General features: G+C 40.2%; 1 protein-coding gene across 1 annotated transcript in view; it reads left to right on the top strand.

The window, feature by feature from the left end:
- LOC109073685 (NACHT, LRR and PYD domains-containing protein 3-like) overlaps positions 1-25,353 on the top strand; it is a 161,262-nt gene that overhangs the window by 34,582 nt on the left and 101,327 nt on the right. The window lies entirely within an intron of this gene.

Below are 25,353 nucleotides of genomic sequence, written 5' to 3'. Positions count from 1 at the left end.
CTGGACAACAGAGTAATTGATGGTATATTAATTATGCTATGGTTCTACCGGCAGCTGATATAAATAATTGTAATTAATCTTAATAATTGATTTTTTTATTAAAATTTCCCTTTTGAATATTATTGTATATAGGTAAGAGTGTGGGTTGGAAACAAGCTGATATCATTAAACAGTCTATCACAATCCCGTTTTTGAGCAGAGGCTATAACATCATGTTTAAAAGAGTTAGGACAATATCAGAGTCTAAAGACAGTTTATAATACGTCTCAGGTTACGAATGTAACCATGGTTCCTGAGTAGGGAACGGACACTGCGTCCCTCTAGGGGTCGCTATGGGGGACACCTCGTCGTGACCCGTGTCTGAAGCATACACAATCGAAAAAAACACCAACGGTTGGCCGGCGAAAGCCTATGACGGTCACTACCGGTGCGACATAAAACAGGCACCGGAGAACAAAGTCATTCAGACGTCTTCGTCTGAAGCTTGCGTCAGAAGGCATGGCAGGGAGCTAGAGGACGCAGTGTTCTCGTTCCCTACTAAGGGAACCATGGTTACATTCGTAACCTGAGACATTCCCTTCAAGGGAAAATTCGAACTGCGTCCTCTAGGGGTAGAATGGGGAACGTATACCCACGCGCCATGCTGAGGGCGAGTGCAGGCCCGGATCATGGCGAACCCTAAGTACCAACTCTACCATTTCAAGGGAGTTGCCCACCGGGCCGTTTAGCCGGCTGTCTGGACAATTACCCCTTAAGGCAAAAGCCTAAGCTACATACCAACTTATGTTAGGGCTCGGCCCGGTGGTAGAGCTAAAGGCTGGAATCAGGAAATATTCTTTAAAGGGAACAGGCATAGGAACATAGCATTTTATACTAAGTCTTGCCTGTCACACAGCGGCTACAGCTTGCTTCCGCCAAAGCTTGCTGAAGGGAGCTGTCCAACAGGATCCCGTAGCAAACCCTGTTTAGATAGGTAGCCGGGATACAGGGTGGCATTGGGAGCCCAAGGCAGGGGCTTTTACCAGCTAAGAAAGGGCACGAAGCAACCGCGCGACGCCCTCCACCATAAGGATTTTAGAAGAAACGCGAGTACTAGTTCGGCGAACTTACCACAGTGTGGATTTCAGCAAAGTGTGCAAAGGACTTCACGGAACACTTACCAAATCATGGATTTTCAAATATGTTCTAAGGAAGGGCTCTCATGGCACTATGATAGCGCAGTCATAGAGGAATGGTGCATCTCAAAAAAGTATGTTTGAGAGTAACAACTCGATCTGTGGAAATAATGTGGAGCGCTCTGGGAAAAACAGTGAACTCCGTCTCATATGAGAGGAGAACTCCTGAATCCAGAGTAGCACGCTATAGGCGACCTTCGTGGAAAAGGGGAGCATGACACATAAACTACCATGAGAATCGCCCCTGAATAGCCCTCATGTTGAGGTAAGCGATGCTTGAAGTGTATAAACAAAATACACTGGCTGAATGGAGCCCAAAGGAACCAAGTGTCTGAAAATCATCCCTCAAGAAAGGGTAACGAGGCCAAAGCGCGTAACCGTCTTCCCATAACAGGATTTCAGAAATTTGCGCAGAGTCTTGCGTGCGCACACTCTACAACTACGTTGGATTTTTAGAAAGTGTTTGTGCAACGTGTTCCACCGGTGCACACTGACCCACCATGTGGTTTATCAGGAACGTACCACAGAGCTTAGCGTGTGACCTAAAGGTCCTAAGCTCACATAGGCCTGGGAGGCGCGGAAAACCGCACGGGAGAGGCAAGCTCGAATTTTATAAACCTCTAGGAGGGGAGCATCACCTGAGGCAGCCAACAAGGGAAGACTTCTGTAACTGCCACCTTCATTCCCGCTGGATTGGACAGCACCTAAGGCCGGCGGAGACCCCCTCGTGACCTGGCGGACATCCATGAAATTCCCTGCAGTGCTGTGCCAGGCCTGATGATCAAGGAGGACTCCCGCCAGAACCTGTGATCTCAGCACCTAATAACGGAACATGAAGCGGATGGTGGTGCGACGAGCTGTGTTTAGTAAACTACGTAAACTGAGCACTGCAAAGGAAACTCACAGAGTTTATTAGAGACACATACCAGCAATTACACATAAGTATATACAGAAAGGGTTATTCCCACCTTCCTGCGCTGGAGCCCCGTCAAGGGCTGCCTCCTTTTAGCAGGGACATCAGTAGGTGGTTGCTAGAACCATAGAACCAGCCCAACAAATTAGGTCCAGCATAGGAGACTGTTATGCGTTAGAGGTTTCCACCAACCTCGATCAGTGGAAGCTGGTGGTTATAGGGAAATTGGGAAAGGGGGGATAAAAGCAGAAGTTAAAAACCCCTAAAGGGCGAGTAGAACCTCAGTATCCTCTGACTCAGCGAGAACGCTGCCTCTCTGGATCCATCCCAGGTTCGCTTACCCCTTATGACCCCCATTCCTTTAAACCTGCCCGGGGGGGGGAGGGCGTGACCCCGGCCTACCTTCTTGCCGTTTTTAATCCTCAATCGGAGCCAGGACCCCCTTTTTGTTGGGCTCAGCCTGGACCTTCGGGGAAACGAAATCTGAAAGCCGGATGCCCCTTCGTCCCCCGAACCCCGATCCCGTTCGGAAATCCAAAAAAGTTCAAAAGGCAAAAACCTGACCCAAAAACCTTTTTTTTTTTCCCGATGTTGCGGTTAACAGATGTCTCTCCGCCACCACCAGGGCCCACCATAGTCCTGCCGGGAGGGCGGCCTCTTGGTAGCCGGAGGGGGCCTGGGGTGCGGACTCGGTCCTGACGGGAAAAAAAGCCCCCTCTATCCGGCCCTTTTAGCAGATCAGTCGATATGCAAGCATTTTTTTTGAAAAAAGCCCAGCCGACCTTCTGTGCGTATGCCTTCCCATTTAAGAAAGATGTTGCTTGAGGGCAGATGGCAAGGGGGAGATTAAGGAGGATGTCTCCCCCGAAAAAGCTTTTTTCGCGGGGGGCATCCTCTCAAAAACCCGTTTTTTTGCATCCCCTCATTTAAAAACTCTTATGCTGAAACCGATGGATGCGAGAAGAAAAGGCCCTCTTTCTTTTCCTTTCGTTTTGTATGGAGATCGGCGAAATGGAAGGCCACCGAGCTGGAGGTATGGTCGAAAGATAACACTCCGGGGGCATCCAAAAAAATCCAACACTCTAATCCCGGGGGGGACAATTGAAAGGCTCAGCCCGCTTCTTCCCCATCCTCAAATATCTTGCTTTTCCGGGTAAAAACCCACGAGAAAACCCCTCAGTATCGAAAGTGTTTTAAAATAAACAACATCATCCCCCGGGCTCTCTTCCCTTCTTACCCAAAAAAATCCGTAAAGATTTGGGGTGTCATCGGGTCAAAACGCGACAGGATGCTCATTGTCAAAAACTTGTGTAATCGCCTGATGACAGAGAAAGGGCTCTTCGGTTCTTTCAGATTTCGCTTTCCCAGTCAGTGAAGAGAAGAAAAAGCTTTTTCCCCGGGGCCTGTTTTTAGTCGCACGGAGGGGGGGGGGAAGGCTGTCGCCGGCCCCCCTCGGGGGTTTTTTTTTTTAAAAACTTCAGACCCGGGGGCCGACGGGTGTTCCCCATACGACCCCAGGGCGCTTAAGTTCCCGAAAGGAAAAAGTTGTACTCTTGTTGAAATACAAATGTTATTAAAGTCTTCTGGGGGAAGTCTTTTTAGTAGTTTCAGGGAAAGGTGAAAAGATTTTAGTCAAAATTACACAAGAATTCCCCAAAGGGATATATTTTTCCTTTATTAATTTTGAACAATAATGCTGGTAAAATCTATAGTGAAATACATTTTAAATTTATTTCCCATTTAATTTACAAAACTAATTTGATCATAACAACAGTAGGTACTTTCAATCCACTGACAATTATATTAAATTTGAAGACTGTTTAATCTTGTGATCCCCATTTTTATATTTTTAAACTATTTCTTTAGTGCTTCATGTTTATATTTTATGCTTACTTTTATTAATAAAAAAATGCTTTTTTAAAACCTAAGACCCCTTGATAAAAAGTTGGCTTTGACAAATTTTTTAAAAAGTCCTTTGGGCCTCTTATGTACAATCTTCCCCAATGAGCAAATAAAACTGTTTTTTGAAATAAAAAAAAAAAAAATAAAAAATAATATAAAAATAATAATAATAATAAAATCTTAAGCAGGTGTAAACCTTTCCCGTAAAAAAAATCTGCATTCACTTTCATTTTGTCAGCAACCCACGGGTTGCCACACCTTTTGGAGAGAAAGAAAAAAAACCTCATCATGACAGTGGTTTTTAACATTGGTTTGAGAGGACAAGAGACTGATTTGGCCAATATTTGGTATGACAAATATTCACATCCCTTGCCATGCTTCACCACAGACGAACCACTAGTTCTACTGATGGTATGTTGCAGTGATAGAACAGACAACTGCACCCCTTATGCTTTTACCACACAGTACTGTAGTTCAACTGGTATTCACAGTAAAAGCACGTTACCACAACAATTAGGTTACGGCCTCAAACACAGTGAACGGAATGAGAGCACTGGAAACTGTAGGAAATTATGCGAACACAGATTAGACATCTGCCGCGTTTGGCGATTAGTTTAAATGGGTATTTATTTTTATTTTATTCTTGCACAATAACAGGCAAGTATAACACATTTGGAAATTATTAACTACTAACAAAATTCCTTTACAGTTCATGCTTTATGGACAGTTGGTTGTCATTTTTAAGCAACAAGAAACATCTGGATACAAACTAAACCACTTGTCATGTGTTACCTCACCATATTTGTTCTCTCAACACTTCAATCTGTGTCCATTTTAGATAAGAGTGAAGTTCTATACAAAAAAAGAAATCGATTCACTACACTGCAACAGCACTATCTATTTGATGGAAGAAACATTAATGAGAATCAAAACAGTCTTAACATGAGTGCTGGCAGTACGATAAAATCAAACTTCGGCGTATCAATACTACATAACACGTGTAAATTATTAACATATGGGAAATTTCACCAAATGGGTAAACATTTCTTTCCCCAGGACATTAAAAGTATAAAAATGCATGAAAATGGAACTCTAAAATACATTTTATTATAAGCAAGTGTCTCACATTTAGCTAAGTGCAAAATTAGAATGTATAATTCAAATCATTATATAAAAAATACATAGAACATAAGTATAGGAAGCTGTTGCATGTCCCTGTTACCTGCCCTGTCTTAATTCCATGAAATATTATGATTAAAATCCTTCAGAAATTTAATTGTTTTTGCATTTATGTGTGACTTTATATCCAATCAATGATTTCCTGTTTTTCAAAAGAAAAAAAAAATCCATAACATTTTTGACAAAATACACATTTTAGTTTGTCCCCAGGTTTACACTCAGCACACTAACACTTTCCCCTCTGATAAACTTGGAACATTCAAAAAGAAATTTTTTCAACAGGAAGTTGCAACTTAGATCTCTGAGGAATGGGGAGACAAAAGGTTAAGTCCTTCATTGCTTTCAATATATTTGATGATATTTCAACCATATTGAGAGGGTCAATATCAACCATACTTGCCCTGTTACCTAAATTAGTATTTGTTAAGTTGAAAAATAAAACATTTTGATAAATCACTAGATTGCTTCAGATCTATGCTATTAGCATGTGTGCCATGTGGCAGTTAGAAGGTATTGCTAATCTATGCTAAAAACTCAGTCTGTGACACTTCAGTCCTGTTCGCTCTATAAGCCAAAACAGACTGAGTAATAGTAACAGGAATGAGTTGCATTCTCTGGTCATTGATATAATAGTGGAATATAGTTTATGTAAATATGATTACTTGTTTTTTTATGTTTTACAGTTACCTTTACTATATGGTAAATGTATCAATGTACCTGTATTTACCATCTGCAGAGTGCTAATCCCCCCCCCCCCCCCCCCCCCCACTAAGTGCTGCAGAGAAAGCAGCGACTTTAGCAGTGAACGACGTGATGCAGACCCAGAGAGGAGAAAGAAATATTCAGAGAAGGAACGTGGAAAGATACGGAAGGACTAGAGTCAGGGAGGAAGAAATAGTCAATGACTTCAGTCAGAGAGCAAAAGTGCAACATTGCAGAAAGGGGAGAGAGGCTTACCATAGGTCCGGACAGGAATGGAAGCACTCAAACACCTTGTGAGCCCTCCACACACCCCAGGTATACCAGAGCACGCGTACACCACAGCCGAGCACTTCAGGTATAATTTATTAAATGGATCATGTGCCAAGGAGATCATTGGCTAGAGGGGTGGTTTACTAGCCATGAGGTCACATTACACTATGAATTTAGAACAGCAGGTCATATAGGTTAAGTTTAACAGTGTAGCAGTAATTTCATGACTAATGCAATGGTTATCTATTGGGATGAATGTTTTAGGCAACATAATCAGGGGAGAGGAGAAGAACCCCGAAAAATGCAAAAGAAGCTAAGCAAAGGAAGAACTGAATATTACTGTTGAAAAAATAAAACCAAAAAAAAAAAAAAACAGAAAAGTACAAGAAAAAGACTCCAGCGCACTAAAAAGAAAAATTGCATCTCCATGAACAAAGGGAACAAACAGCTAAACAAACTTACAAGTGATGGCCATCCAGCAGACCCTTTTTTTTATGCAGCCTCGTGGAGGACATCGTAACAAAATACAAAAAGCACAGGGGGAGAAAGAAAGCAAATAATTTCAAAAGTGATACACAGGAAAAGTCATGAAAAATACAGAATACAACGCTATGCTCTAAGTAATTGGGCTTTTCATAAAAGATGAAAAATGAGAAGAATCTGAAGACAACTAACCTACCAGCGGAGAAGAACAACAGGATTGTGAAGGTCTGATCAATCGATGTGAGGGGATTACTAAAGGATGATGTGAGTCGCATCACAACTGGAAAAAAGAAGCAGACCCTAACTCTGAAGAAATACAAAAAGCAAAAAACACTTTTCTGTAGCTCAGGCCCTTTTTGGGTTGATCACCTGCCTTTGAGTGATCGGGGACACATGCCTGTGCTAGATGCCGTGAGAATCTGGGTTGGTCTCGTGCAGAAAGATACGCTACTTGCAAGTACTCAGCACCATATTCAAACTGGAAGCCCTAATGAAAGGAAAATCTCTTGTGACACAAAAAATATAAAGTTGCATGTATGGAGAAAGTTCCTGAATACAAGGACCTCTCTATCCCAGTCTCTATGGAGTACAGTCCAGAGAAAGAAGTGTCATATATCCAATGGGTAGTTGTAGATAAGCAGCACAAAAATGACTCTAATGGTAAAACATCTAAAATCACAATCAAAAAAGAGTTCCAGACCACTCAAGAAGAACTGCTGGAATAGCTAAACCTGCAGTTGCACTTACAAGAGACACGCTTTTAACATCAACAATCAATTTACCCACTACAGGGCTACCCACATGAATGCTAATTCATGTGGACTTGTCTTAAAATTACCTCAACCAAGTACAGCACAGAAATAAAGGCAGTTACAACGGGAGCATCAATCAAGAGGCACACATGCCACACCGTGGCTTAGGACATGCGCCCTCACGGATGTCCTTTCTGTACAGGTCACCCTCACGAATAAAAGGGACCAACGCAATCTGGTAGCAATTGTCACCATGCCTTAATAGGTGTGTAGTGCCCAACCAGAGATCCCATGTCCCATTTTTACAGTAATTTCCTTGTACTCAATATAAACAGTGAGGGATTTGTTTTTATTTAGTTACTGAGCGTTCATATGAGGCTTTTCACTTCGGGGCTTGGAACTTTTTTGAAGCGAGCTATGGGAATGGTGCCCCAACTATCGGTATGGGAAAGAAAGGAGTCACTGAGAGAGAAGGGCTGACTGTCGTAGTCAGCCAACTTAGGTAGAGACATTCCCATATGTGCTGAAGTTGTTTGCTGAACTTTATGAAAAGAAATCCAGGCAACACAGCCCTCAAAGTGTGTTGTTTGTGTCAGTGACGTAATCAATTGAGCGTAAAAGAAGTTTCCGAGATGCCGGAGTGATTGTGCCAACATGTTTTGCATACATTATGAGGATCCATTTCAGGTAGTGTTCCCTAGCCATGAAGAACTGATATACAGGGATGTCAGCTGCTTGGTGCCAACAACACAAAACTCTGAACTGTGGGTGATTTGATTCCAAAGACGAATAGTCAAGTTCCACATTCAGCAGACAGCTCCACTTGCTTCCACATGACAGAACGTTCAGTTGGCAACCTGTGTTGACGTTTGTTGTGGGAAGTGAGGTGCCCACCTCGGCCGCACAGCGCGATCGACCGCCCGTTTGTTTAGAGCCGTTGTGATCGCTATGAAACACGCGCATGGTGATCAATCAGCAGATACAAGTGAAACACAGGTTGAGGTACGGTTCATGGCAAAAGATTGGATTCAACAGGTTTGTCTGAGCAAGGCCCATGAAAGCAATCCTTTGGTTATCTTGTGTTGAGGACATTGTGTGTTTATACATCCACCCCAGGCCAGTCACAGGTGCGTCAACATTGGAGATTGACAGAGAAATCTGGGCCAAACTGCAGAAACAATTCTTAGAAAGGGTACAGTATGTTTAGATGAATTGAGTGCCAAAAAACAAAAGTCTGTTAATTTAGTCTACTTAATTTATCCAAAGGATCCTACAAACACATAAGCCATGTTGCATTAGAAACATTTTATGTCAACATTTCCTTGAATTCATGTAGACTTTGGAAACGTACAAACATGTAAGATGATTCTCCAAAGTTTATTAGGGCCTTCGGGTGCCCCGCTTATGTTAGAGAAATCCAGTGTTAATGCATCAAGGTACAGTAGTTGATAACAAAATGGGTAATACCGCGGCAAGTACCGCCACCGCAGGGCCTCGGCGTTAACTGCAAAGGCAGTCGGCGTGTTAAAATCATTCATGAAACACTACCGCAGGTGGCGCCATAGACAGTAACAAGAAATGGACAACAGCGACCCCCATTGAAACTCAATTGAGACAAGTGAAGCCCGTTTTTAGCGATTTTTAGAACTTCCGTTTCTGACGCGCAGACTCAAACTAAGCGTGATGACGTCAGCAACACCTGTGTCTGATCCCCAGCTGTAAATGTCTTCTCAGTCGCTGGTGCGTGCGCAAAAAGCACTGGCCATCGTTAATCTTGCCAGATGACGGAGGCGTTTGAGCGGGAGAGTTCTTTGGCGTGGGACTGTGAGGCAGGAGTAAGTATTCTGATTAATTATTTTGTATAGTGATTTAAAAGTGTAACGCCAGTAACGCACATATCTCGTTGACGTCTCCCCGATTGCCTGCGAGCTTTCTCCTCCTGTCTGTACGGTAATTTCCTTAGATGTGCGACAGAGAGTCGAGTGGTATGACGCAATCGTTAGCCTATTTGTTACAAAAAACTGTTTTCTACGGGGCCATAATGTAACATAGAAGGGTAAGTGCGGAGCCCTTTATACATTGTCGTGTATCTTTAGAAATAAATTAATGGACCAAAGGAGTATTTAAACGCCTCAGATGTTAGAAGTTATTCGCTGTCACAAGTGACGCGAAAACATGACATGGGAGTCCATGGGATGCGCTAAACGCAAGTGAAGTTTCTGCTACAAGATGGCGGCACGCTCGGCCGACTTCAACTTAGATACAGAGAACGGGCTTCCTCTGCCCCCATGGGTGGCGCAAAGGAAATGAAAGGAAGACGTAAAATCAACAAATAACATTAAATATACATTAAAACAGCCTTAAAATGCCAAAAAGTCTACTCATCAAAAAATATTTAAAGAAAGGACCTTTTTACACATGCATTGTTATGGGTAAAACAGGTCATGCCAGATAGTATTAGGGCAATATATATGTTTGAGTATAAACAAATTTACGCATTAAGTATGTACTTAGGAATCCACAGAGAGATGGGCCTAATCTGTAGCTATGGTTGTTAACTATGTTATTCAGTTGTCAGTGTCGTAGCTATAATTTTATTCCAGCTTTATTTTCCATTGCATCCGAAAAGGACTTTGTGCATGCGCTCAAGAGCTGCCTCTGGCGATGACTCAAGTTCTGTGGACGCATTTCAAAACTGTTTGATGTAAAGGTTGCTGTCACATAACCTGATCAATACAGGAATTGGTCTCAAAAAAAAAAAAATGGACTATAATAATATTGTTAGTTTAATGCTGACATGCAATCAGAGGGTTCATTTTAACAAGGTTTTATTTTATTATTTCTTTTTTCTTTTTTTTTTTGAGGAACGTGCCATGTCAGTGGGAGGTCACATCGAATCATTAGTGTTGCCAAATTAACTTCAGAAATGGAAAATAAAGGGCGTTATACATGAAAGAGGTTCTTATTGTATTGCCATTCGGTATTTTGGTAATGTTTATTCTTGAAGAAAAATAAGTAATTTACTCTTTAAGAAAATAAGGGACCAAATATTTGTAATGTTACAAATAATATATGATATGTCTGGTCCAGTGGATTTTAAAGCATAACAACATGAAGGTCTATACAAACATTTCTATGATAGCGTTTTTTAAACACAGATGGGCACTTAAAGATTTCAACTAAACATATTATGTTCAAACACACATAGCCTGTTGATAAACTGAATGCATACTTTAATGAAAGAAACACTGAGGTGTAGGTTGCTGTTGGTTGTTGGATTTTTACTTTCAATATGAATGAGCTCCAAGTTAAGAATAGCCTGACAAGCCGTGGTTAGTGTTTTTTGTTGTTTTTTTAAAATCTCTATTTAAACAGCATTAGCTCAAATGAACATACGTCTTTCATTCAGGTAAGGACTGAATGTTTTCCCGCCTATGCTAAAATGTTAGGATCATGACTCCAGTCCCAGTGTTGTATTACAGCCTCAAAACTGCTTTTATAAAATCAAAAAAACCGTGGACGGTGAAGCTGGGTCATTTAGAGCTCTTCGCTTGCTGTGAAGCGGGCAGCAGCTGACGGAGGACTCTGGCTTGGTCTTAAAGCCTGCCTCAAAACGCCTTAAATTCACAAATGTCTACCGATTTTCTCCAAAAATATGATTTAATTATCAATTGTTCATTCGTTACTATTTAGGTCTAGTGATAATAATAATATGGTCTGCGGGAAACTACATGAATAAAAAGAGGTAGCTTTATGGCTGCATGTTAGTGCACGTGCATGTTTCAACCCAGTAACATGGCGAAAACACACCGATTTGCTTCGCAGCACGCAAAAAAACAGATCCGAGTTCAGCTTTAAGCTGGAGGGGGAATTGGAGTAGTTTGTATAAGCTGTGGGGGTCGAGATAAAGGTGTGAATCTCTTGGTCTTTCCTATGGACAGTGGTTCAAAAGGGGTTTCAAAGTTGCAGAACAAGGTTTTTAGGACAAATATTGGTTTTAAACACAAGCCATTAAGAAGGTTTGATCCCACTGTCAAATGTTGGATAATGTATAGTCGCAATAAAGTTTATTAGTTTTATAACTTAATTTTCCGAGGGGGAAAAAAAAACTGTGTGCATCCTAGGGTGGGCGATGGCCTAAAAAAATTCCACGATTTTTTTCAACCAAAAAAATCGCAATGCAATCCGATTTAACTCGTTTTTTTTTTTTTTGCCTCACTACTTAAAATCAATATTCAAATGGACAAATAAATTGGTTCAAAACAGTTTTAAGTCTAATTCTTTATCATTTACCAGTCAAATTTATAAAGGGAGACAAACATGATGGATTGATATAAACAAAAAGCAGTAGCTAAGGTTATTACCTATTAATGCTGGTACACTACCTGTATTTATTTTATTTTTTTATTTTTTTAATACTAGCCCATCATGACATCTACCCAGCCACTCGGAATTAAGAGCTGTTCAGATTGTAAAAACTGGTCGGCAGCTCCAGTGAGTCAGTGTCCTGGACGTAGGGACAGAGCAAGTGTAAATATGTTTTCTAGTCTAGATTTTTATCTCGTTATGCCGCTGGTTTAGGTTTTATGTATATATTTTATTTCTTCTATCAGTTATTTGTAAAATAAGCAGGGACACACTGTCTAATCCCTCCCCACAGTGTCTACACCCGAACGGTCTTGTTCATATAGGGCGGGGTGGTGAAAATCTTCTCCACTCAGCAGGTATGTGAGAGTGGAGAAGCAACAGTTTCCCTCCGCGCCACCGAGCAGTCAGTCTATTATCTAAAGATCGATGATTTCTTACAGATTTCTGCTCATTCAAAAATCAGATACAGATGAGTACGTTACTGTAAGATATGCATTTGTTTTGAAAGCCTTATTGCAACGGCGATTGAGTGTGGCATAACGTGTTAGTGATCTGTGTTAATTGACAAGCATTTACCAACCCGAAAAAAATATTCAAGTAAAAGGGATCAGGACAAACTCCTTGAGAAACTAGCCTGTAATGCTCGACTATTGCCGTCATTATAATCTTCTGATCGGACGACAGTATGTGTATTCAAGGCTATATGCTAAAATATGTTTATCATGTGAATTCGTGCTAAATATGCCGTTATATTACGGGGCGTGTGGCCATGCATTGTACTCATGATGGAGCGGGTTGCTGGAGCGAAACCACGGGAAAACCACGACGCTCCGACTTTTACAAAACCTCACTGACCGCTCCAGTCAGAATCAAAACCACACATGCCCCAAGAAACTTCTGCCTCGGCAAACGTGTCTCAACCCCCCCCATCCCGCCAGTGGGTGAGTGACAATCACCAGCTAGAATGAGCCCTGAGCTGGAGCATGGCTGTGTGTGATAGATATTCTCATTACGTCCATACAATATTTTTTAGAGTGTGAAATAGTATAAATTTTCACAGAATGTAGCCTATCATGAACAATATTTATTATAATTATATAAACAGAGGCCAGCCATCAGTAAAGTATCCGTGTTATGAAACATGTTTTATAGGCTTTGTTTTACAGACGTGACGACAAAAAACACATAGAGTTTTTATATATTTTGTAGATTTATGTGATTTAAAATGCACAAAACAGAGAAGCACAAATCTGCAGAGAAGGGGGCTGGCCATACTAAAAACATTAAAATATCAATTTTATTTAAATTTTTAGTTTTGTGTTTCGCAGGGAAAGGAAAACATCATTGTTAAGGTATCTCTCCATTACAGCCCGATCTGAAAGCAAGAATTTATACCAAACGCGTAGTAAAATGCTTTTAAAAACTTTAACAGAGATGTCTAGGAGGGTATTTAATAGGTCTGCTCCCACGTAAGATTGTTCTAGTTACGAGTCGTTCATTTGTCATTTATTCAAAACGGAATCGAAGGTTTAGGGTAGTTACATTACATATAAATCCATAATGAGCCTTAATATATTCCACGCTCAAGCAACATGCATTAATTTGGCCCCAAAGCACAGACAGAAGTAGCCCAATAATTGTGGAAGACAAGGAGGAGACATTTGAATTATTTTATTGCAATAAACAAAAGGTGGTTTCTTTGTTGGCTGCAAGATGAACATCCCCCCCCCCCCCCCCCCCACCGTGCTGACTCTCTCCTCCACATTAAGAGGGAAAACACCCGTCTTTCACAGATTACAAAATATGCTTTCGTTTGTTGAATTGATTTGTTATAAAAGAACAATTTCAAGCTTTCTATAGATTATAATTTCTCATGGATGTGAGGCACCCAATTTTCAAGTTATTTCATTATAAGGAAAAAACTGCACGTGATCGAGAGGGCGCCTCCCTGTCATGACCATGCGCATTAATAATTTTCACACAAAACACTTGAATAGTGAATACTAATTCACATTTTTCAATTGCATTACAAAGCAAATATTTTTTACATGCAATTATCCTAAATAAAACCAAAACAAGATTTGTAATGAAGATAACTATGTAGAAAACCAAAATAAGAATAAAATGCCTGCATGTGCATCACGCAATCATGCGCGAGAGACCGAGCAAAATCTTGCACTGATATTTTATCGAATATTATACAAACCTGCAATGTAAATGCGGCTAAATTTATTTATTTGTTTATTTATTTTTATTTTACTTTACATTAAATGAAAGCAATGTAAAGAAGACTGTAAGTTGTCAGTTAATGAAGCGTCTTTTTTACATGTCATGGTTATTTTGTTGATTATAATGAGAGAAACTTGGATTGTAATCATGAGGACGTTTTATTAATGAGTCAATTCATTTAGACAGGTGGTGTTCAATGACGTTTGATGTAGTGAAATCGTGGCAGGTTTAATTCATGCGTTTCTGTTTTAATTCGGGCCTAAATAATGGGAGCGAAAATCAAAGCCGTAAACTGACCCACTTATTCAGAGGTGCACTCTAGCATATTTACGAAAAATAAAGAAAATATTTATAAAACAACGCAAGCCTAGCTCACTAAGCGACCACCTACTTTAATGCTTCGAATGACAAAGGTAAACCATCAATTTCTTTTGGGGGGGGGGGGGGGAATAATATTAACACATAATTCATATATATAAATAAAACTGCACACTACTTTAAAATGTATCTAATCTAAAATATGATGCAGAGAAAATCTAAGCACAGGCTCATAGGCTTGATATTTATCCTGCTTGAATTCGTTCTAAGTTCGGAGTCAGTTATTTTTAACTGCATGTAGATCACAAACCTCTGAAAATCAGTTGCATAAATGTAAATGTTATCGTGTTTTTATCCAGAAAAAAAAAACGCAAGCTCCCCCGTTTACTTTAATTTATTTTTAAGGCAAGTCGTCTTGCCCTCACAAACATGTCAGACAACGTTGATATATCGCAGCAATGGCTCAAAGCGGCCCCAATATTTATTTATATGTTCTATGTTCGCCGCGCGCATCGTGTCCTTAACTGCCGAACACGTTCCCATGACTGTACGCACACTTGCGCCTTTTATAACTGCACGTTGTTTTGGTCTGACTGTACAGGTCGGCATCGCGCAGCACCTGCCACCACTAAATTGCATTATATTTGTCCCATATTGTCATTAATATACATTACAACTTGGACCACTAAATAAATAGGACTGCTATTGTTATGTAAAGTATGAGGGTTAAATTATTAGTGTACAAGTCATTTCAAGAGTGATAAACAAAGTGATAGAAAATATTTATTTGCATGCATTTTATATGTTTAAAAATATATTCCACGCTCAAGCACATGCATTAATTTGGCCCCAAAGCACAGACAGAAGTAGCCCAATAATTGTGAAAAAGGAGACATTTAAGTATTTATTAATAAACAAATGTTTTCTTGTTGGCTGCAAGATGAAATTCACAGTGCTGACTCTCTCCACATTAGAGGGAAATACAACCTTCACAGATTACATAATGCTTTCGTTTTGAATTGATTTCTTTACAAAATTTTCATTTTTGGGTGAACTATCCCTTTAAGTCAGACAGTCCAACATGAACAACTGAAATGCTTCTCTGCAAACTGCATGTTCATCATTAGTTACAGGATAGACACACTGATAACTTTCCTATTTCATCCTACGTCTGGAGAGTCTTGTGTGTTAAAGCGCGGATGTGAGTGAGCTCTAGATGTTGTTTTAAAACCGTCGCACTGGTTTAGAGCATGAAAGGGCTTTTAACGGTTGCGCGTTCTGGAGACTCCGTATCCATGTAAAACAAGATGCCAAAATGGAATCACGCGCAAATGAGCTTCTCTAATACCTCGTATGAAATTGCTATTAGTATTATAAACGGTGCAATATACTTTTTTGTTTATTCAACTATATGTTGGCAATTGTAAAATACGGGACAAATCGCATCCTGTATTGATTTGATCCAGGATGCATCATTTTACCTTTAAATATGGGACGATTCCGTATTTTAAGGGACGGGTGGCAACCCTAGTTCAGACAGGAACCACTTTGGCAAGATTACTTGATTATTGAACACAATTTATCTTTGGCGGTATGGTTCCTTATAGGTAGTTCTTGCTCCCAAAATAATTGAACATACAAGAGCTTTAAACATTAACCCCCCGGAACCATCAGCTTGGAAATATATGACAATTAAGACTCTTAATAATGTCGAACAGTGATAATCATGTAGATGTGGCAGTGGGACGTCTATCCTGTAGCCTGGTTATGAAGATGAGTGTCTCTCAGCAGTAAGGTCCATGCCCGCTAAGACTTGAAAGCCTTAGTGATCTGAAACAAGGAAGATGACAACCAGAAGGTGCACGGTTATATGCTCATGCTTATAATGGGGATGGAGGGTTGCGAGCCGTTTGAGCATGCTTACCGAGCAGTGGTGCCACGTATATATGTCCTGTGTCTAATAGGAGAGTGGTAGTGATTGGAGCGATGACAGCTGACCGCATCAGCTGGTCGCAGCCTATGCCTGCGTGGCCTGACTGAACTAAGGCTGCACTTGATTTCAGACAGGAGCCACTTTGGCAAGTTTACTTGAGATTATTGAACACAATTTATCTTTGCTGGTATGGTTCCTTATAGGGGGTTCTTGCTACCAAAATAATTGAACATACAAGAGCTTTAAACATTAATCCCCCAAACATAATGAGAGGTATTACTGCCTGAAGAAGAACCCCCCAAAACCAACCTTGTTCCATTCCTGCAAAAGAGAAAAGACAGTGTTATTGAGATATTCTTGATATAGCCTACTGGCTAGCAAAGGGGTATTCTCCCTTGAGGGATAGAACAGCTGTTCTGTCCCTCGCTTGAGGGATAGAACAGCAGTCCCCTGTAGTTATAGCAGCAAGGGTGTTCTCTCCAGCTGGAGAAAACAGCAGGTAGTTATTACAGTGTGGTTGTTGTTTCTAGCTCCCTGAGGGAATTTCCTTCTTCTCATCCTCCTCCTCATTCTTCCCATTCTCCATTCTTCTCATTCTCCATCTCATATTGTACTTAAGCGGTTTAGTAAAAAGTAAAAATAAAGAGTTGTAAAAGTCTCCTTCTTTCCATCTCCTCCATCTTTTTCTCAATCTCCTCCATCTTCTCTTCATCTCCTCTTCTTTTCGCCTTCCCTTCTCAAGGGACTGATGGCTGGGCAGTGTGCACCAGTGGTGTTCTCTTCAGCTGGAGAACCATATAGAGAGCTGCTCAAGCTTTTGCGCTAAGATAACATCCAGAGTTGTAGGCCTAATGCATCGTTGATATGCTGATGATGATCAGCAAACCTATTGCTTTGAGGTATGGAGTATGGAGACTGTTGAAGCTGCGGTGGTATAAAGTATGGGGTCCATGCCACATGTCTTGAGTTGAAGAGGTCTTAGGGCAGAGAGATGTGGTGTGGGGAAAACGATGGCTGCATCTAAATCTGAAAAAAAGCTGCCTTCAAAGGGTGCATCCCAAGGTTGGAAAGCATCAAGGCATGTCGAATTCAATGTTAGCCTCAGATCCTGCCTCCTGAGATGCCTTCATCTGGCCGAGATTTTTTTTTTTTTTTTTTTAGAAAGGGCAGCATAGATGTATCCTCACTGCCTTTGATATTCCACGATCCTGTGCATTCAATTCTGTGGCAGCTAAGCCAAAGATAAAAATGGCATCTGAAGTTGTGGTCGGTGTCATATTATTTATATATTAATTTATTTATTAAATGTAAGTTTTGGTACAAAATATCCACTTAGTTATCACCAACACTTCCTATATTTAGCTGTAGATCATACTGTAGACCATTACTCTGCTTCAGAAGCCTGTCCAAATCAGTTCATGAGGTTGAAAACAGACATGTCAGCCGGACACTTCTGCTCCCGTTAGTGGCACTCACGCGGTGTTTGCATACTTATCACAGATGAAGTAAATAAAATGCAGTAATTGTCAAATACGCAGACGTTTCAGAGAAACGTTTTCATGAGCAACAGATGCTTTATATACTGCTTAATACGGTGCCATATTTTTCAAGAATAAAAGTTCTACAATCATATACTGTTTAAATGCTAATACGGTGGGGTATATACTCTTTCATCGGTGTTGCATGATAACGTGACTCAATACAAACAGTGCGACAACATTAAAAAAAGCTTTTACCATTCTAAAAAACACAGATTTGTGGCCATTATTAGAACTGCAAATGTTGAATAAACCCCGACACACGTGATCGTTGTCATGTGGTAGATCTGGCCAATCGTGAACAGTTGTGTCGTCATCAGCGCTCCTGCAGTCACTCTGGAGAAACTCTCTAAACACTCTTGCGGTACTTTGATGTCACACGTGACGGTCATGTGGCGTCGGTGCAGTCTCAAGTCGGACAAAATTCCTAACCGGTATGCAACTGCTTCAAGTCAGATTGCAGATTTTGATTTTGATCGGTTTGTGCAGTGCTGTGTGATGTTGAATGATACTAATGGATTTTGCTGTGTGAGTAATCTGATGCAGCCAGTACTTCTCACTAGTGATTCCCGATGGTTTTAAAGGATGGTTAGTCCTCGTCACCCCCTGTTGTTCAGAGAATGGTACACCAGGGTTTCTTCTGTCTTCAAAGTAAAACTCCAAGCACTTCCAAGGACATTTCAATTTTCCAGCAAAATTTTTTTTTTTTTTTTTTGTGGGAATGACATGTCATATTCATACATCCTTCAATAGGTAATTTTAGTAGCATAAACAAGATGGTTAATCCATTTAGGATTTAAATGATGACTATCTGTACTGACAAAGATTTTCAGACTGTACCTGCAGTATAACTGTAATTAACTGATAAATATGTCCCTTACAAAACTACATCATTTCTACATCATTTACGAAACTAAACATTTATACATCCCATAATAAACAGCTAAATTCAAACTAACCTCATGCTCGGGGGTGTCTGGTGTGGGACTGGATGACAGACACAGAATTGAGAGCAGAGTGTCTGTGGAAGAGAACACAGGACATGAAGGTACAGTGCTTTGCAAGACCCCAGTGTTTACCAGGCATTTCTTATTCAAGCAGGTACTTACCTCTGAATAAGTCTGTAGAGAAAACTTGGGTTCCAAGTCATGGGCGTGGTCACCAAGCTCTGAAACGGAGTGTTGGCCAGAAGGGATGCTTGCACTATTTTGCTGTGTATAAAAAGTTGAACAGATACATTAAACATCTTGCAGCTGCAGTGGAAATGTCCTCTATTCAGTATGGATGGGCTTTTTCTAACCACGGTGTCCCCCAACACTGGTGTTTTTCTGAGTGTGCCACACACTGGGAGTTCAACAGTGGAAGACTCGGTTTGAGCATGGATGTCATTACAAGTCCAAAGGACAGTGTCCTTGCATACCTTGAGTTTGTCTGTGTCTCACACACAAGTGCACAGATGTTCAATTTGTACCTTTTTACCTTTATTTTTTACAAAATTACTTCTTTTTTTTTTTCTTACAATTGTTTTTATATTTCTTGCATTACTTAAATGGATAGTCCAGGGTTAATAAACCCTTCCCTTGCTGTTAGGGGTGACAGTGCTGTGGCTAGGAAGAAGGAGAATAATCGGTACAGCACTGACTGAAGTTGTAGGCTAAAACTAACTGAACCGGCCAGGGAAATGTTACTGAAATGGAGTTTCCTTCCCCTATCGGTTTGTGTTACCTGCTGTTTTGCTTTTATTAACCCTGGACTATCCATTTAAGTAATGCAAGAAATATAAAAACAATTGTAAGAAAATAAAAAAAAGTAATTTTGTATAAAATAAAGGTAAAAAGGTACAAATTGAACATCTGTGCACTTGTGTGTGAGACACAGACAAACTCAAGGTATGCAAGGACACTGTCCTTTGGACTTGTAATGACATCCATGCTCAAACCGAGTCTTCCACTGTTGAACTCCCCAGTGTGTGGCACACTCAGAAAAAACACCAGTGTTGGGGGGACACCGTGGTTAGAAAAGACCATCCATACTGAATAGAGGACATTTCCACTGCAGCTGCAAGATGTTTACTATAACACTGAAAATTGTGTTCCATGGAACATCACAGTACTTCTAACCACTGGTCAATTTCAAAACCAAGGTAAATTCAAACTCTAATAGAAAGTAGTATTGAATGATGTTATATTGCAGGACTGGACTTCTGGTCTCTCTCTGGTCTCTGTAGAATACAGGAAAGAATATGAGGAAGGCCAGGGAGGGTGGGGTTGTGCATCACTCTAGAAGCAAGCACTACATCACTGGTTCACATGCTTTATAGACATAATACGTTTATATGCCCACCATAACTAATGTTTAACATTGTCAAACAGTCGCTGACCTTCAATAGAGACTGTGGATGACATGGTTTGGTTTTGAAAACGGTCTTTAATAGACTCTTGGGCAGGAGTGCTTGTAACAGTAGGGGGAATCTACAAAACATATAGGACAAAACATACAGATAAGCTTGCTTGCATCACCTGGGAGAGTCATGCAAGTTCAAGATTAACCTGACAAGATTGAATGAAAACCGTATTGAATACCACCAAGAAGTGACTTCTGTTTTTTGGTTATAATTGTTGGCACTAACAAGCGATAGGTATTGTGTAATCTCTGTGGCATCATGAAACTCACACAGCTTAACACACAGTAGCTTTTAAGACAGAGATGATTTCATTGTTATCAAGATGTCCAGATGTATAGGCTTTAAACCTTGACACCAATTCATAGGAAAAAAATAAAAATGACCCACCTCTTTACGCCAGGGCCATTCTTTCCCACCATAGTCATAAGTGATTTCAGTTCCTGCCGTAATTTCCTTCAGTGCAAAAAGGCAGAGATGTGGCTTCCCTTCTGCTTCAATCAACTTCATTCTGCAATTTGGTGCCTTGTGCTCATCGTTTACCAGTCGCCCAAATGACCCATCTTCAAGTGCTCCATCAATACTGCAAATTTACGAACATCATGCACTAAACAGAAGTTTATAGTGACACGCTTTTGAATTGTACTTTAATTTGTAAGCAACTACACTAATGGCAACATCCAATACAAGTAAAGTTGTTCGATGCATAGTTGATAAGTTCTTTACTTCAGAAATCCTGACTTCTCACTATAGAAATCTAAACATATTAGTCATTCTGAACCTACCACCATGTCTTCCACTTCCATTTGAAATCAAACATGAAGATCGAACATGCATTGTGGTACAGTTTACGTCTATGTTCAGCTTCAGCTGCATCAATGAGCTCCCCTCTATACTCCACCACAAAGTCTCCTTGTTGGAAAACAGCTAAAGTGAAAATACCACGACCTGCAGACACAACCTTATTAGAGACACAGGGGTAGCAGACTATCCACTGGATTCAACTCAGCACTGCAAATAATCATAATCAATATATTCCTATAAATCACTACTATGCAACGTTGTGCTTTTTTTTTCAATTATGTCCAAGTGTAGAATACAGCAACAGACAGACCCACTATTAACTAAAATATTATTAAAATACTTTTTACAACTTTAATTTATATTGATGTTTGTACAATTAATAGTCATAGACTGAAAACCACTGGTCATAATATCAATTCAAGGACCAGTGACGTGTAACCCCTCAGCCTAGCCTGCAGTGTGTCAAAGTCACTCACCTTTAACTGGATTAATATATTTGTATATTTGCAAGGATGTGACTAATGGCATCCTGAAGGGGAGTAGTCTCTCCGTGGCATGCCAGAATTTGCTGAGGAAATTAAGAACAAAAATTTAAACAACAACACAACTTCACTACTTTTCATCTCACTAATAGCATGGATATTCAAACAGTTTCAATTGAGTTCTATCCTGTTGGCGCTGCCATCTCAATTAGAGCTAGGTAACCGGTAATACATGACGAAGGATTAAAAGACTTACAACTCAGACATTATCTGGCGTTTAGCCTGCACACCCGCACAAGAGAGCAGCGGCCATTTTATTGATGATTGCACACCTGTGTATGTTACTCCACCCACTTCATGATTACTGTCAATTAGAGAACATATACAATTACATACGTCAACACCCCCACTTGTTCTTAAATTGACAGAATATAAACACAGTGCATCACATACATGCATTTAGATAATTCTTCACACTCCAAATAAAAAACACATAAATTTATCCATTTTAGCTTTAGACACAGATTTTGTTAAAATGGTCTGCCACCATATCAACTGTAGGACAATAATGAAGAATTATTTTGCCATCATTCAGTACAGATCGGACAAAATGATACCTTACGTCAATATGCTTACTCCTTTGTCGACACACCGGATTCTTTGTAAGTGCAATGGCACCCTGATTGTCCTCAAAAATAGTCACTGGTGCATATTCAAGTACATTGTCCATTCCATTGATTAGATTGGTCAGATACAAGCTTTCTTGCGCAGTAGCTGATAAAGCCATATATTCGGCTTCACATGTGGATAAAGCAACAGTTTGTTGTTTCTTAGACTTCCACGAAATAACAGGCCCATTCTTAGACAAACTGAAACAGTATCCAGTAATACTATGCCTGTCATTCAAGTCTGCATCGCTATAAGCCACAAGTTCAAGATTTACATCACTTCTATTATAACATAATTCCAAGTCTGCTGTACCTTTCAAATACCTCAACACATGTTTAGCAGCCACCCAATGTTGTTCTTTTGGTGCCCTTAGATATTGTGACAATTTACTAACAATGAAGCTCAAATCGGAGCGAGTACTTGTCATCATATAGATTAAACTGCCAATCACTTCTCGATACCTCTTTAGTTCAACAGGTTCACCATCATGTCAATTTTTACTTTGATTTCACATGGGGTTGATCTTGGTTTGCAGTGAGTCATATCAAATCTCTCCAAAATTTTTAAAATGTATCTTTCCTGATTCATTTTTACTTTACCATGTTCTTGCGTAAAGTCAATGCCTAAGAAATGTCGAAGTTTTCCCAGATCTTTGAATTTAATTCCCAACATTTCCTTCACATCTCCGAGTATTTGATCATTACTCGCTGCAATGAGAAGATCACCAACCCAAATAATCAGTATGACTCTTATTTGTCAGTTGTTTACTGTAAACACAATAATCTGCTGAATTTTGAACAAAAATCATTTTCAATTAAGAAATCATGCAACATCCTGTTCCAATTTCGTCCTGATTGTTTCAGACCATACAATGATTTATTGAGCTTACATACCAATTCTTCTCCTGTTTTTGACTCAACTTCAAATTCTTCAGGTTGCTTCATATAAATTTCACAATCTATAGGAGCATGCAGATATGCAGTTTTAACATCCATCTGATGTAAATTAAAATTATATTGTGCTGCAAGCTGCATCAAAACACGTACTGAAGTTATATCGGCAGTAGGTGAAAATGTCTCATTATAATCAATACCTGCCACTTGACTATAACCCTTTGCCACATACCTGGCTTTATATACTCTCCCATCAGGATTTTCCTTTATAGCATAAACCCATCTTCCCCCTACTGCCTGTTTACCTTCTGGTAGGGTTGTTAATGTGAAAGTATTATTCTCTTTCAGAGAGATCATCTCATCCTCCATAGCTTCAACCCACTGCTCTGATTTTAAAGAGCCCAAGGCTTCCTTCAGTGTCCGGGGAGCATCACATGCAACACGATAGCAATAGTCAATAGTCAATGGCTGATCTGCATCATCTTTAACTTCATAATCATAGTCTGCAAAGTACTGAGGGGGTCTTCTTTCTCGTTTTGGATATCTAGTTACCTAGATCACTCTCTTTTTCACTCTTTGTACTGACTTCACCCTCAACTTTTCATTTCTTGTGGAATTACTTTAGTCCTGTCTAGTTTTGGTACTAAGGTTTCAACCTCCGGTTCCGGTATTACCAAATATTCATCCACACTCCTCCACTGTCTGAGTATCCCTTTCATTTGTACTTTTTGTGACAAACTTCACCAGTCTACTCTTAAGTACTCTCCTGTGTCTGGATAAGAAAACAAGATAAGCAGGGCTATTTTTGTCATAACCAACAAATATACCCTTGTCACATCGCGCATCCAACTTTTTCTTGTCATACTTGTACGCATAACACTCTAACCCAAACACTCTCATTTTGGATAGATCAGGCTTTTTTCCAGTTATCAGGTAGTATGGAGTTTGTCCCAGACGTCTATTATAACAACAGTTTCTAATTATAGCAGCGGTTTGTACCGCATATGTCCACAACTCCTTTGGTAATTTACTCTCAATTAGCATACATCTTGCCATTTCAAACAAAGTCCTCCAAGCTCTTTCAGCTGTCCCATTTGATGATGGGGTGATAAGGAGCTGAGGTTTCATGTCTAAATAGCATTCTTGCCTGAGCAATGACTGAAATACGGAAGATGTAAAGTCTGTTCCATTATCTGATCTTATACATGTAATCTTACCATATGGTGCAACATCAGCAATGAATTTTTCAGTGGCTACGGCAGTGTCACTTTTGTTCTTCAAAAAAATAGGTAAACACAGCTCCTGAATAGTCATCTGTGAATGCTAAGGCAAATCTGAAACCATCTTTTCCTGCTGGTTCTATAGGACCAGCCAGATCTGCAATGAACAAGTGCAAATACATCTTTTGCTTTCATCTAGATCTCTATTTCTGTGCTGAGCAAATTTGCCTTTTACACCACACTTCACATTTCAAATTGGATCTGTCAATTTTACCTCTAATTTTCATCCCTTCTGTAAACATTCTCCAACTTTAACACATCATCATAATTACAATGACCCAGTATTTCATGCCATGTCTGAATATCATAGCACGCGTTACACTCATCAATCTCATTAGCAACAGTACTCAAATAAAACAGTCTATCATACATATGAATATCAAAAGTTGTACCATTTTTTGTGAATGAGTCGGTTCTGTCCCTCTTTGAAGATTACTGTGCTCCGTGGTGAAATTGCCGCTTTCACAGAAAAGATGTCTTGAGAAAATGATGGCACATAAAGTGCCTCCGTCAACATCATGTCCACTATGCGACCATTGCTATTTCTCAAACGCAATTTAGCGGTACCCTTCTTCAACGCGATTCCACTGGCCCGTTCTCCATCAGCCAGCTCCAGAAGAATGTGGCTCTGTGGCTTGAAAACTTAAATCGAAATCCACGAACTTCTCAATGTCCGTAACGATATGTTTAGGTAGCTCCAGAAATCCACCATGAGACCTTTCATTTCCCACTCCCACCAACCGGGACTTTATTCACCTGCTCCACCATAAACGCAAATGTGTGATCCTCCTCTTCGTCCACAGTTTGCTTCACTTTATCTCGCTTTCTTCGGAGACGACAGTGCACGTCTTTATGCTTGAGGTGCTTTTACAGAAACTACAAACCATTGTCTCCGTTCCCGTGCTCCCCAGCAACCACCGTGCCACTCCGCGGCTTTGTGACCCTTCTGGCCGCAATTGGAAACAGGTGAGTCTCATACACCAATTGTCCCTTCCTTTAATTTTCAATTATGCTGTCCTCAGAGTCCCGAACTAGCAATGCCAAACTTCTCTGTGCTTTCAT

The sequence above is a fragment of the Cyprinus carpio genome, chromosome A4, assembly GCF_018340385.1.
Source record: "Cyprinus carpio isolate SPL01 chromosome A4, ASM1834038v1, whole genome shotgun sequence".
In the NCBI taxonomy this organism is placed as follows: Eukaryota; Metazoa; Chordata; class Actinopteri; order Cypriniformes; family Cyprinidae; genus Cyprinus; species Cyprinus carpio.
The sequence above is the reverse complement of the archived record's forward strand: the minus strand, read 5'-3'. Positions and strand labels throughout refer to the sequence as shown.